General features: G+C 42.1%; 1 protein-coding gene across 19 annotated transcripts in view; it reads left to right on the forward strand.

Moving 5' to 3' along the window:
- JAKMIP3 (Janus kinase and microtubule interacting protein 3) overlaps positions 1–12,448 on the forward strand; it is an 89,621-nt gene that overhangs the window by 18,352 nt on the left and 58,821 nt on the right. For all 19 annotated transcript variants that reach the window (XM_055721196.1, XM_055721182.1, XM_055721188.1 and 16 more), the window contains exon 2: positions 6,985–7,129. The gene's annotated coding sequence lies outside the window, so the exon portion shown is untranslated. The remainder of the gene's footprint in view (positions 1–6,984; positions 7,130–12,448) is intronic.

Genomic DNA, 12,448 nt, shown 5'->3' on the forward strand with positions numbered 1-12,448 from the left:
GTGGTCGTGCTTCATCCGTGATGGGTGACAAGCACAACTAAGAGCAAAATCATAATCCTGGTTGAAATAGTGGGGAAGGCTGCGGATGGAGCACCTTGGTGGATTTTGTGTTCAGAGTTATTTTCTGGAGAACTCTCAGTTATGTACGGATAATGCTTTAAAGAAGTGAAGCAATGTGGAACTCTAATTTTATGTCCAGAACTGTGTAGAAACGATAGCGAACTTTGAGAAATGAAGCTTGATTTTACTAGTTATGTGGCTGAAAAGTAAGTGAAACTGCAGTCATTTTTACTGTAAGCCTCTTAAATAATTAAAAAAAAAAAAAACCGAACAAACACCACACGACCACCACCAAACCCTGTGCAATACAAGACAGGCTATATAATTTTAATGATCTTTTATTTCTTCTAGCATCCTTCCACAGTCAGAGTACATAAAAGCTGGAACAGACAGGAGAAGTAAGGATCTCCTAATGCTTTACCTTAGCCTTCTAGGGCTGATGTAGATACTATACCTGCAAATTAAAACAGTTGTCTCTTCCACAGGTTGCTTTGCTCTTTCTGGCAGGTCACCTCAGAGTTTGTGTTGCAGATGTTACCTGATTAGTGCAGCAGAGGCCCCATTGCTAACTCCATGCCAGCCCAGGGAATGCTTTGTATTGTTGTTTAGAACACATTTATGCAAAGTATACTCAAAGCAAGGGTTTTGGAGCAATATGATTCTGCTTTTGACAATACTTGGGAGGCATTGGCAGCTAAACTTGTTGCGCTGCTGCTTTAGTTTACTGAAACTAAACCCAAGGAGACTACTAGCAGAGTTGCTGTTGTACCTTTTGTAAGAGCTGTGAGAGGTTGAGGCTGGATGCTGCCAGTTCTGCTGCTGCCACCCTGCACCTTGTGACTCTGAGCGGCAGCGTTTTTCTCCCCCATTGACCCCAGGAGCAGCAGAACAAGGGGGGACTGCTGCCAGGGTTTGTGGTGTGCGATACAAAATAGAAGATTCATCTTTCCACTGGAAAAAAATCGTAGAACTATCACCTCCTGCCAAAGCCCCGTAGGGTGGCTTCTTGTTCTTGCATTAGTGTGAAAAAGTAAATGAAACGTCCTTTTCGCCTACACAGTATCAGTCATTTTATAACTGCTTGTTTAATGTCTTTTCAAAAACATCACCGATCCCAATTCTTTCATTACCTATTATGTTCCTTTTAGATGAATACGAGTTCAATAATGAGTACTTACCACTTCTTTCTGCAACATTATAATACTTTTCATCTTATTTCCCACCTCCTGCTGTTATAATCTAATATCTTATTTACCTAGCTGCATACACAACAGATGTCCTTAGTGATGACTTGATCTTTCCTTCTAAATCTCTACGTGCAGGATGTGTCAAATTGTATTTTTAAATATAGATTATCTTGTACTTTCCCATATTGAATTTCATGTTGCTTAGTTACCTAATTTTCTAGTTTTAGTTTATTGTTTTATTTTTCCTTCCTTTTTCTTCCTTTATATTCATCTCTCATCTTGATTGACCTAAATAATCCTCTATTATCAGCAGATTTTTATATCCCGTGCTTTACTATTTTTTATTTTTTTTTTCCCCCCACAGGTCACCAGCAGAATATCAAACACTGCCAGCCCTAGCTCTGGTCTTTGGAGCTCACAGCTGTGTCTCCTTATTTCAGTAGTAATTCCTCCTTTGTTTCTATCCTCCATCCATGACTAGAGTTTCTTACAAATCACGTTACTAAATCTTCTTAAGCAGTTAATTACATGTGTCCAGTCCTTCAGTGTAGACTGTGAAATTGAGATTCACGTTTACATTCTCACATCCTTTACTAGCATTTACTGGCAAGGTTTCCTGGAGGTCATGCCTCCTAGCCCCAATGCAGCTCACGTTTCTGGTTCTGAAACCCTTTGCCTGCTGGCAAGTAGCTATCTGTGCAGGCAGTCACAGGAGCATCAGCATGGCTGCTTGGGCATGGACTTCTCTCATGGCTTTAATGATTCATATGTATTTGCACGGTTCTTATATATTTTTTGTTAAAACATTAACAAATCCAGGTTACCCTGGAGCAGAGCAGCCACAGCTATTGCTATGCATAATGTTGCCCATCTCCAGTCTCCCGGAGCTTTGCAGATGTGTAGTTCCACCCTCACTGCCGCTGGAGAACTTGCCTGGCTGTGATGGCAGCAGTGGGCAGGGACACAGACCCCAGCAGGCAGCACTTCTTGTGCCCTCAGGCACCCTGTCTGGCCTCTCCCAGGAGGATCCACTGTCTCCACTGCCAGTGCTGGCTGCTCCCCACTGTTAAGAGCAATGATCAGCTAGAAAGTCAGAAGCCAGATGGACACATCACATCCTTTTAGCTAAAGATAAGTACAGTGCAACCCATGTGAGAAGGAACTTCCTCTGAAGGAGTAAGTGCAGAAGGCTAAAAGATTGGAAAATCCTAAATTCCAATCCCAGATTACCCAGATGCCACACTAAAGAAATAGCTAGGAAAGAGCTCCTCTAGAGCCTTTTCCCATCTGTAAACAGAAATATTTGTGAGGATGTTTCCCTGGTTCTTCTACATAGCGGAAAACAAAGCTAGCAGTTTTCAGTCATCTGAACAAGTTTTGGAGAGGGTGACGTCTGCATGGGAGGAGGTTCTCCCAAGGTAAGACATGAGCAGGCACTGCTGCTGGGAGATGCCATTCAGGAATGCGTGGCTTGGCCACAGAAGTGAATGCCAGCAAGTAAATTCTAGCAACTCAACAGAGAGCATGAGCAGAAGCAGCTGCAGAGGCTCCCCCTTTTACCTTTCTATTTTTACATTTATGTATCCTGAGGTTGCCCCAGTTTTATCCATTAGCAGAACCAGCAAACTGACCTGAACTTCAAGCTAATATTGGTGCCAGTGTGCTACCCAGGAGCACCTTGTCTTTCAATCTCACAGCTGGTGAGCAGCAAAGATCAGGAAGCTTTCAAAGCTGCTGTTCAGTTTTAGTCAAGTCATGTGAAATTCTTACGACAGCAGTTATGCAGTTGCTGTTGTGGTAGGGGGTTTTGCAGGGTTTTTTAAGGATTTGTATATTGGTCCCTGGGTGTCTTTTCTAGGCAGGTAGAGGCCACATGGTGCCATTGGAGATTTAATCCTCTGTGTATGTTTATCATTCTTGGTCCTGGTAGCAGGAGGTTCTGTAACACGGTGTAACTTTTATTAACTTTATCACATACACACACAGACAGAGTTTGGATGGTCCGCTTCCCGAGTTGCTCGTTCTGATTATTTTTACAGTTCAAAACACTATCCACTTGTCCTCATATTCAATGTAATGCTTATTACGTTTAGTGTAGTGTTAGGAGGGTCAATTTATGTTATGCTTGTTGGTAAGTGGAATTCTGTCTTGAATATAATCACATACACGGACTGAATGAGGTTTTCCATGGAAGGCAGCCTGCCTTCTGGTTGTTAGTCTTGCTTAAAAAAGGTTATAGAACTCTTGTATTGAAAACAAGATTTTCCCAGAGGAATGGATCCTTTGACTTCAAATATCAGGTTGAAACAAACCTTACCCTTTTATTTCCCTTAAAAGCCTGAAATATTTCAGAATGGGTCTGGTTTTGCCATAGTGCAGGGAAGTCTTAAACCCTCTTACCAATCTGTTCTGTGAAACTACAGAGAAATGGGTATCTGCATGCCAAGTGAATTGACTAGAATGGTTGATGCAGCATCTCAAATCAAATCAGCTTTAAAAAATCAGATTATGGCTTAAAAACTCTCAGCTACGTACATCTGGTTAATGCACAGCCACCTACTAACAGAAATCACCTTGACAAGGTCAGCAGCAGTGAAACATCACTGCATCTGCGTATCCTCAGCGTGGCAGTGACTCGATTATTGGCCTCACAGACAAGAGGGTTTGTTCCATGTCACAGCAGAGTTTCTCACTCTGCAGTGCTTGCTTTCCTATGTGCCTTCAGTGTTTTCCTTCCTACTTGTTGCTTTGCCTCTCCTTTGAGAAACATGGGCTTTGTTACTGCAAGGTTCGCTAGCATTTCTGTTCAATTATCTGGGAGGGTGTTTTGCTTTTTGGGTTTTATTCAGTCATTTTCCAGGGGCTGGACTGTTCTTGTTTTAAAATCTTTTTTAAAAAGGATCTTTTCCTTTTTTCCTAGTTGGAAATATGTACTTAGCCAGGTAAAACTGTAGTATTTCTCCCTTCCTATGTAAATGCTGACTGCTTCAATACTTACTATGGGTTTTAGGCTGCATGGTTCATGACTTCACAGCACAAGTGTCAACAGGGTCCATCCCTATGGACCTCAGTGCCTGGGTCAGGCTGTGATTCGCACACATCTGAGTGCAGCTCTCCAAGCTGACAGCCTATTTACTGAAAAGTGGTGAATCAGAATGGACCCTATATGTACCAGAAGCAAATGAGAGGGGGGTGGGGGGTGGGGGAAAGGAGGTTAATTTGCTTGTATTTGGTACAACCATGGATAAATATGATTTTGCTTTCACATATAAAATTTTTTCAAGGTGGCAATATTTCTCACAGTCATCTGGAAAAACAAACTAATCTTGCTATTATAAGAACTAAATATTATACTTAAAACTTCAAAGCACTTGACCAACTCTTCTGTCCTTGTTTTCCCTGACTACCTTCCTGTTTTATCCTGACATCTCCACTGCTCTTGTCCTGGGGGTGAGGGGGCAAGGGGAGGCCCCTGTGACTTGTGTCTATGTGCGGCTCAGGGGTGTCATCCCTCTGGCCTTGGAAACTGGAAGAGATTCCTAGGAAAAATGAGCAACCTTGGTAAGGCTGGCTTCAGTAAATCATCCTGTTTCTGGCTCTGAGGCTAAATAATAGCTTGTTTGTTCTCTAGCATTTACCCTGAACCACCTGTCTCATTCCTGTGCCTCCCAGTGGCACAAGGGGACCCAGGGACAAAGGAGGACCAGCAGGTGTTCCCAGGCGCTGCCCACCCTCCGGGCAAGGCCACCTCTTGCCTCGCCTGGCCAGCCCCTCGCTGACACCTCCTCCTCTCCATCCTTTTACACCACCAAGAGTTTGGTCCATCTCTGAATGGACAAAAGAGAGAATATTTTGCTTTGAAATTGAAGCTCTGGAGAAGTGGCTTTTAGGCACTTATTTTTGACTTCCGAGTGTATCAATGACTGAACCGTTACAGAAAGTTTCCTGCAGACCGAGGTGAGCTTGCTCCAGCGCCCCATTTGTAACCCAGCAGGACAGGGGGGAAGAGCCTGGTTTCAGCGGGCCGTGGGGGAGGCTGCAAGGGGCTATGGCTGTTCCCAGCTTGCATCATTCTTTCCTAGTGTCCCTGTTCCTTGCAGAGATGCATTCATTCTGAAATTTTATTGGAGCCCTGGTATGAAGTTGGCTAGCGATTTTTTTTTTTTTTTTTTTTTTTTTTAAATCCTTTTCTTCTTGCTAAATATTTCTGTATTTTCTCTTAACAGGTATTTTATTCACTGCTTAACTTAAAATGTGCAATATCAGTGAGCTGGGTATTTTGATTTCTTGTTTCTTCGTGATGTTTTTTAGCTGTGAAGACACTGCTGACATGCTGATTATTGAGTGAATCGTGAAATCTGTGAAAACGTTCAAAATAATTAGATATGCAGCAGTTTGTATTAAACAGTGGTCTGGTGTCCCTTAGAGTACTAGTGGTAAATAAATAAATAAATAAAAAATTTATATTAATAGATAAAAAATAATAATAAAAATTAAAACAATTAAAAATAGTAGCTTTTCTGATGGGGCAGGAGGGAGAACAAAAAAAAAAATCTGTTGTTTTGTAGCCAGGTGTATCAGCTACATACATGTTCTGAGCTCCTGAGCAAGATTTACAAACAAATGAAGGTTTGTTTCTTTTTCTTCATGTCTCCATTGGTAATTTTTAATAGAATTTGCCCAGAACGCACAGGTGAGAGGCAGAGGTGCGGTAGAGGGAAACCTTGTCGGGTTGAGCTGCTGACCCTTAGCTGGGAGCAGTTTCTAGCTGTCATCAAACCTCTGCCTGACTTCAGGGGTGACACCTGGCCTGTCCCATGCCAAGGTTATTTCCAGTGTGACCCAAGCTATTCGCATAACTTAATACTCAGTAAATGCTCCAGCTGTGGCTGCCGCAGGGCCATGGGAAGCCCCAGCTCTACAGGGGAACAGTGATTAGTTGCTGTTGCTGAAGTTCGTGCTACTCCAGCTTAGAACTGCTGCTCTGACTCGTGAAAACCTTGGCTTTTCAACTAAACCTGGCAGTAGTAACACTCTTGTTTTGTCTTTTGTACATGTGTATAACTTAGACCTCTTAGATGTGTGTGTCTGTAGCTCTTTCCTTAAGATAAAATCTTATGCTTGTCTCATCTCCCGATTTGTTATAAGAGATTGTACAAGTACATGGACAAGCACCAATAATTAAAAAGCATTGCTTTCACTGAATCCTGTAGAGCTCTGATATATTGAATTGCCAGCTTCCTTCAGGAAGGAATATAAGGCTGAATTAATAACCCCCAGAGCACAGAATAATTTCCAGAACCGTTTTTTTATTTCCCTTCCGCATGCTACGATGTTATCATGTGGTAGAAATCTGTGTACCTAAAATAATTCCAGCTAATTGTTTGACAATACATATAAGTAGCTGTTACATTTATTATGGTTGTCCCACCCTAGTTCCAGTTCTCACACAGAGTATTCACTTAATGCTGCCCACTTCAAATGTTAAGAAATCCCATTGTGTGAGGCTGAGCACTAAATCTTAAGTGATGGTAATGCGAGATTTGAACAGCTTCTCTTTTCTGAACTCGTTTGTCATCTCTGAACTGGGTCTCTCTCTCATCTTTATCTTCTCTAGCAGTGTTCTTGCCAGAAGCCTGCATGGTGTGAAAAGGAGAATGTTTTTTCTTTGGTTACTGTAATGCAAAAGAGCTCCCTTTCACTGGAATTTATCTAAAGCGCTTTTGGTCTTTCCCAGGGACCATCTTCCCATCTGAGATCATGCTGGAGAATTACGCTTGATTCCATGAGAATTTGGACCTCCAGCTCCTGGCAGGACTGCCCTCATTAAGCAGATGTTTGTGGGAGAGGAATGGTGTTAAACCCCAGCGCTGTCACCTTCGGTGAGTACTGCAGCCCACCCCCCTAAAGCATCATCACAATAAATCTCCAACAAATCTGTTAGTTTGATCATAGTTTTGCTTTCTTTCTATGGGCCAAGGGACGTGCTCTCTATTAAATAAATGGGCAGAGATGGGGTGAAATTAGGGAGGGGAGTCTCAGTGACTGTCAGGAGAAAGTTATTTAAACAAGTGTATTTAGTAATGAATAAACAGATTTGACATAACCTGACCCTCAGGGGTTTTTTCAGGCTGAAGGAGCAGCTTTTCATTAGAGCTTGAGGGGCATCTAACAACTTGCAACTGTTTTCATTTAGGAGATTTTAAATTTCCATTCAAATTCTTGTCTGTTGCTGTTGGAGGTAAATTTTCATCTTAGTTGAGAACGGGGCACACATCTACTGAGAAATAAAACAAACTGTCAAATAGAAATATTTTTGGGGGATAAATGTGGTCAGCCTAAAGAAAGTTTCTTCCTCCCATCAGTGTCTTTCCACACTGCCTGGTTCCTCAAAGCTGAGTTTAATGAGCATGAGTCATTCTGGAAATTAGTCTTAATTCTGTAATGTAAAATGCAGTGTTTTTGTTACTACAGTAGTCTGTTATTTTCAAGCTCTTTATAAATTGAATAAATCCAAGAACTGAAACTCTTTTATAACAGTGTTGCATTAAATACTCCCTTTTCCACTCTCAAATCCAGCTGTGTTGCATGTTCATGCAGAAGAGGGTTGGAGAGTTAGTGTTAAATAGTTATTTAGGGATGTTAATAACATGCTTAAAATGTCTCCATAAAGTGCTTTTGGATCACAGGATGCCATCTGTGTTACAGTTGATTGTAGTTAATTATACAGGCATGAATTCCTTGGAAAAATAGATGGCATTACTCAAACAGTTTGTTTGTGATCAAAATAATGGAATGACACAATATTAAGCTGACAGAATTAAGTCTGAAATGCATTCCTCTCTAATAATCCTCCACAAATCAGTGGAATTATTCTGAGTTGCTCCAGTTTAACTGAGAATTTGGATAGGTGTACCATTGTAATATGACTGCAATAACTCCAGTGGATTTTTGTACTTTAAATGTTATGGAGCATCTGAGGAAAAGGAAAAATTAGCTTCCTACATAATAGCCACTGTTTCTAATTAATTATTTCACTTTCTGCAATTTACTATAAGAGATGTAAAAATTAAATGGGTGGCATGCTTTAAAATACACATGTTGAGATTTAGCTGCAATTATGTCTTCCAGTACTGAAATTCTATTAATCATTTCTGTTTTACTATAGAACATTAACTGTTCACCTAATTGACACCCAGCTATGTTTTGCATTTTAAAAAACCCACAAACTGTGTAAAACTTATGAAAAATCAATGGATGGGATTTAGATATGTATGTGTGTGATGCAAACAGGTAACTATCCATACACGGTAAATCTGCGAATAGGAATCTGTGTAAACTACATATGTGTAGCTTACAAGGTGCAAGATTTTGCCTGGGTTTGTAAACATGGTCCACCCATCAAAGAGTTAAAACCAACTACAGTTGAAGGATTAATCTTTGAGGAAAAATTCAGGTCAGTCAGGATTTGACATGTGTCTGTTAAAGCTGTTGCTGGAATTGATCTAATCCTAAGCAAAACTTTGACTAAGACTTCCATCTGCAGAGACTCATTATTGTATGTTGGGGGAGGGGGTGTTTAAGTTCTGAAACTTATCTTTGATGAAATAATATCTGATTTAAATTAAAAATTATATTTTGCACTGGGAAACATTGGTTGGTTGGTTGTTTTTTTCCCGTATGGAAACTGAGATTTGCTCTAACCCAGCCAACTGCTGGTAAGGGAGCCCATTAACGCTGCAATATGGGGAGTCCATGAGGGATTTGCTCAGCATATGGTGTGCGTGGTAGTTCTATTTAGAGTGGAAATCTTCAAGACAAGACACTATTTCCCAGTGAGCATGGCACTGGATTAAAAGCAGGGCCCTGAATACAAGCCTTTCGCGTCCTGAATGAGTGCCCTGTGTACCCAGGCTTCGCTTTTATGCCTGTGTCTTCTGCTAGTTTCGAGCAACCAGCACATGATGTGATTACATTGGCAGAGCGCTTTGGCTTAGCATGAAATACCTTCTCAGTGGTATATTCATTTTCTTCCATTCAGACCCTTAGACTGTTGATATGCTAAATGAAAAATTGAGATACTCAAGAAGAGCTTCCCCATATGAGGAAGTGGGAACTCAGCCATAGACAACATTACATTTTCTTTATACTACAATATTTTGAGATGCACCAGAGACTTGAAAAGGTTTGTCCAAACTAATTCATTATAAAAAATTCTCAAAAATAGAAAACAATAGTGTTCACAAGGCTGTGTCATACATTTGAAATTTTTGTTATTTGTAAGAATAGTGTTTTGCTTAAGCTGTTTTACTTAAAATATTGGTACTCTAGGTAGGGATTTATTCATTTATTTTTAAATGCAGTGAAACATTGATTTCAGAAACTATCTAGAAAACACATTTGCCAATTAGCCTTGATGTCTGAATTCCAAGTCAGGAGGTAAAAAGAATTATGAGCCCAGCTAAAGGCAGCTTATGATACATTATTAATGCTATTTTCAATATCAAACATGCCAGGAATCATATGCATAATATATTCTCCCAGAATCAAAAATATGAAGACCTTTCTGTTCTGTTAAGATGATGTGTCTTACAGATGCATCCCTCTACATAACTCATTGTGAAAATACAAAAAAAACTCAAAACAAACAACAAAAAACCGATGGCAACGTAACTGGTTTTATAGGAAGCACCTTCTCTGCCCCACTGCTGCCCGGCACTATGGTGGTGCTGCCCACTGAGCTGGTCCACCAGCTGTAAGGACTGGGCTTTCTGAGGGTCTGCACTCGGTTTTGGCACCTCCTTCGCTTAGTGCTTGTCAGGCAGCTGTCGGAGCAGAGCACTGAGCAACTGGGCAATGGCAGGTTTGCGTTCCATCACCAGCATGATAAACCATCCCTTTGCTGCATTTGGTATCAGCACAATGATGTTGGCTTGGAAACATTTTTGTGGAAAGTTTTTGTTGTTTTGTTTTCTCACAGTATTTGGGAGAAATATTCTTTTAAGACTGGCATTTGTCCACCAGTCCCCAGATGGCTTTTCTGTGCACAGGCATGCACCAGCAGACACCGCTGTCTCTGTGTTACAAGACCAGCGCTTTTATTTATATAAGTAACTACTTTCATAGTTCCTAACAATGATGCTTGTCCCATCGCATACACAGAAGCTCTTGGTTGTCACCAGAAAGCTGCCTTACTCTCTGCAGTCTGATTTCCCATTAATATTCCTGGGAATAACAACCCATCATATCCCAGTTGGACTGATGACTTCAAACTCTGTAAATTCCTTTGTGGTCTGCAGGACAATGAATACAGGAGGGGACCTCTGTGTGTGTCACCAGTTCTTGAAAACAAAACCATTGCTTTCGGGTTTTTCCCTAAAATCCGTAGAGCAGCCTGGCTGTTGGAGGAAAATTTGGTCAGGAGCCCTGGCCCACAATGATTCTGCAGTAATTTCCCCTGGTGGGCTGCTGCAGCCCGTGTCTGTGCAATGCATACCTGCAGCCAGAGGTATGTCTGCGGGGGGGAGAAGGGAGCTGGGATTCCCGTCTCTCTAGCTGGTGCCCATCCTTAGTGGTATTTTCACTCTCTGTGACACCCAGCTCTGAAAGAGATGTGCCATTTGAGGAGGGGGAAGCCACAGCGCTCTGTGTCATGCAGGGATGCCGGGGGAGAAAGAGCTCCTGTGCCCCCATGTCCCCTTGCACCGGTGTCTCACCCCCAAACCAGAAACTAATGCTGCCTGGTAGGAGCCAGGCAGGGGGACACAGGCAAAGCACTCGGTGCAGAGGGCTGAGACCTCCCGAGGAAAGGCAGAGCTGCAGAGGAATTATCTCACCAGGAGTCATCTGTTTCCAGGGACTAAATCACAGGTCGTGTGTCAGACCACGAGTGAGTGAGTACCTGCCTGCTACCTGCGTTTCTTTTGTTTATCCTTCCTGCAGCTTCCTTCAGCGTGGAAGAAAATAGTGATAAGTGAATGGTGCACATAATGTGTTCACTGAAGCTTTTAGTCTCTGACATGAAGTCTCTTGTAAATTCCAACAATGGTTGCTTTTTGCTGGTTTTGCCTTCAAAATCATTGTGCTTGCAGGTGAACAGCAGTCTTGATTATATTTTTGGTTTACTAGAGATAAATCAAGCTGGTCAATAATAATATATGCTGCTCACACTGCATTTAATCTTTCCGTACTCAGAAGTCCAAGAGCCTGCAGGCTTCATTGGTCTGTTTTCATAATGTCTTTGAAACCAATGGAATTTCATGAATGCAGATTATCTAAAGACATTCAGACATACTAATCATTCATTAATTTGCATAGAATAAAGTAAATTTTAAACCATTAAAGTGAGCACTGTAAGTAACCATTACAGTTAAACCATTGAAGCGAGCACTTGGGTAACACTGGTACTCCTAGGTCCTAGGCTGACTTCCGTCTCCTGCCCAGGGAAGGACAGGGTTGCATCCACAAGCCCAGAGGCATTTGATCTTGCTTCTGCTGGGAGGGGAAGCGGGAGTCTCCTGGGCCTCCACAGAGACCCCAGCAAGGGCAGGGCAGGGCGGGCACCTCCTTTTCCATCATTCTCGAGTGTGTGCCTTTTCCAGCTCAGGAGGGATGTGCAGGATGTCTCTGCTTGGTGGGGCAGCTGCCAGCAGTGCCTGACCTTTGATGCATCCAGGAACAAACCCAGTCATAGCATCACTGATGGGCACTGCCGCTTCTTGACCAGCATGTACATCCCCGCTGGCTTCTGAATGCATGTGGGAAGGCTGCCACAACCACCACTTCCACAGGCTCCTTTCCACTCTGTATGAGCAAATCTACAATGAACGTAGCCCTTTCTTAGCATGAGAAAGGAGAAACGTACCCCTTTCTCGCAGGTCTTCCTCTAAGAAACCTTCCTGGTTCCCCCCCCCCAGGTTTTTGTGCGGGGAAGAGTGGTGTGCAGAACAGTTTTCTGTTGTTCTGCAGGTCTTGTTGCTGTGACCTTTCGTGCAGACAGACCATTACCAAGGCTGATCAAATTCCTATTACCTGGATCTCTTAATCCTTGGATGTTATTCATGGCTACGTTCAAGTTTTATCATTATGTCCCTTTTCATCCTTAAAGATTTAATTGAAAGGGTCCTCAGCTAATTTCTGTGTAGTCCTTTTTGAAGCAGGCTTATTACTCTAAGTACTGGCAAGGGAGCTGATTTTTCTTT

The sequence above is a fragment of the Falco cherrug genome, chromosome 9, assembly GCF_023634085.1.
Source record: "Falco cherrug isolate bFalChe1 chromosome 9, bFalChe1.pri, whole genome shotgun sequence".
NCBI classification, from domain to species: Eukaryota; Metazoa; Chordata; class Aves; order Falconiformes; family Falconidae; genus Falco; species Falco cherrug.